Source organism: Hibiscus syriacus, unplaced genomic scaffold (assembly GCF_006381635.1).
Source record: "Hibiscus syriacus cultivar Baekdansim isolate YM2019G1 unplaced genomic scaffold, ASM638163v2 tig00012370_pilon, whole genome shotgun sequence".
In the NCBI taxonomy this organism is placed as follows: domain Eukaryota; kingdom Viridiplantae; phylum Streptophyta; class Magnoliopsida; order Malvales; family Malvaceae; genus Hibiscus; species Hibiscus syriacus.
In genome coordinates, this window is record NW_024062270.1 from 664,668 (window position 1) to 667,463 (window position 2,796).

Here is a 2,796-nt window from a genome sequence, read left to right on the forward strand (position 1 = left end):
ATACTAATGGTGCTTTGAAAATCGCATTGCGATTTTATATTATCGCGTTGCAATAGTCAGAATCGCGTTGCGATTATGTATTATCGCGTTGCGATAGTCAGAATCGTGTTGCGATTTACATATTCGCATTGCGATTTTACAAAATCGTACAAAATCGCAACGCGATAGTCAAAATCGCGTTGCGAATATGGAAACTGATTTGCGATACTGGAGATCGCGTTGCGATTTAGAGATCGCATTGCGATTTTGTTGGTCATTTTGGCAAATCAAAAAAAAAGTTGGTCAAAATCGTATATTATAAGGAATTTTCGGTCACTGAGGTTATTTTCTCTTGTTAATTTGATAAGTTTCAATAAGTTGATATGATGTTATGATAATTTTGAATATTTTATGTCATGCTTTGATTATTAGATGATCATGTGTTATGTGAAGTTGGAGTTTAATGTATAAAATCGGATTAAACTAAACTATGTGTTTTCACTTTATGATAATGTGATCTTTCTGAAAATCTATCATAAATTGATTAAGACGAACTTTAATATTTTATAATTATGTTCTTAGTCATTTAATCGAGTCTTAGACACAATTGAAATGCCATAAAATCTATAGTGCTTTGTACAAGTTTTGTATAGACTCTAGTCTTTGAAAAAGAAATTAGGGATCTTTGATAATTATCATCAATAAACATTGCAATGCATATCAAATCAAAACATATATTTTAGCACCAATAAGTTTGATAAGAGGTGCAGATTTACCGTAGACAAAAGTCATGATGTCAGTACACAATTTCATTAGATATAAATAACATATAACTTCTTTCTTAACATATTTTCCAAGATTATGGATTGTAAATTGAGGAAGAATCAATATTGAACCATCCACAAACTTCTCATTTTGATGATCCTTGATTGTCGATAACATATTTTGTTTATCTAATAAATAATTAGAATAATCTAAACAATAATTCTCTTATTGAAAAAAACTAAGGTTACTATGATGAAAAGAATATTGTACAATCAAATTCTCTCTTACCTACAATGTAATAAATAAATCAATCATGATGAAGAATGCTCTGATACCTTGTAATAAAACAATAATCACTAAAGAAATTAAGACTGTAAGAGAATTTAAAGAGAAGATGATGTATTTTTAAGAATTAGAGCGTAAGTCTTTCATTTAATAAAATATCAATATATACAATTTATATCTTAAACTAATAACCAAAATTAACAATGTAACCGAAAATATAACTATTAAATCGATTAATAAATTGTTTAACTAATTAACAATCACTTAACCATCCCAACAACAATAAATCATTAATCGCATGTTTAATTAATTATACGTGACTATTTGAGCAACTTTTCAAAATTTTAAAAATATGAAAAATCTATATTTTCAAACAAAATCTATAAACAATTATTGAATTAGATTATTTTAGAGAAGACTAATATAATGATTTTTTTCATTAATGTATAAAATTCATAATAAAATCTTAAATGTCAACATATAAAGTTTTTAATTCAACATTAAATTTGATTGGATAATGAAAATCAAAAAGCAAGAGGGAGATAAAAAAAGGACACAAAGAGTTGATTTTTCCTATTTCTTCCTAGACATTCTTCAACCCCATTGATCAATTGTAATGCTATTAATTGAAAATATTTCAAGCTTATCCCACCCATTAACCAAACCTATAAATTTAGTTATAGATGAAAGTAGGAAAGAAAAGTTGCAATTTTCAATATTTTTAATTGTTTTCTTTTTCCTTTTTATTAACATAAATTTTTGGAGTACACCAAATCTCCAATAATAATACATAAATAATGAACACCGAAAAAACATAATATTGAAATTAAAAGAAAAGGTTTTGGAATTAAGATGTTACTTTATTTCTTATTTTTCCATACACTCTTTATTGTTGATCATTTGCCCTCAAAACACAATTTAGATGAAAGAAAGAAGAAAAAGTAACAATATTTTTACGATATATATATATATATATATATATATATATATATATATATTCAAATAACATCATATTCTTCAACAAATGGCTGGAGCCATGTTATGCAGTAACCGGGGGCTTAACCTAAACATGAGAATACAAAAAACTCAACCTGGTTCAACGCTCCATCGCCATCCAGATCACCTTCACTCAGCATGCAAACGAGCTCATCGTCTCTTATATCGTCCAATCCGAGCACGACGCTGTTCTCTTCAAGCTCTCGAACGTAATCAGCCCTCGGTCGCCATCCATCAGCAGCCTGAACCCATTGCAAAGCTCCATTATGAACCCTTCCGCCCCCATTCGCTCACCATCGACGGAAAGTAATCCTCGAAATCGACCTCGTCCACCACCATTTCCATATGTTATTGTGATAGGCCTTCCCCTTGCTTTTGTTGGTTGGAGCAAAGCTAGAGGGAAGGGATTTGGGGATTATATAAAGGACCATTTTCAAGGGTTTTTTCCAGGAAAGAGTGAGTGGCTTTTGAAGCATGTGTGGAGCCCAAAATTTTTAGACAAAAGATCTTTTATAAATTTTATATAAAATATATCAAAAATAAACTTAATGCTCCTATTTTGTAAAAAAGGATAATTAATATTTTAAAATTTTTCGCATATCTTTTGGTTCTGATGTCGTAATTTAAATTTTTTGATCTAACGTTACTTCTAAGATAACTAAATGTACAAATAATAAGATAAAGTTTATATATATGGTGAAACAGTGAACTTCATGCACCTTTCAAGTACGTTGGCATGAAGCTAACATTGAAGACCCTACTTCGTGGAAG

The 2,796-nt window shown here is 29.3% G+C and overlaps 1 pseudogene; it reads right to left on the reverse strand.

Annotated features, from left to right (window-relative positions):
• Positions 1-2,027: 2,027 nt before the first annotated feature.
• On the reverse strand, positions 2,028-2,427 carry LOC120205201 (annotated as a pseudogene).
• Between the last annotated feature and the right edge of the window lie 369 nt (positions 2,428-2,796).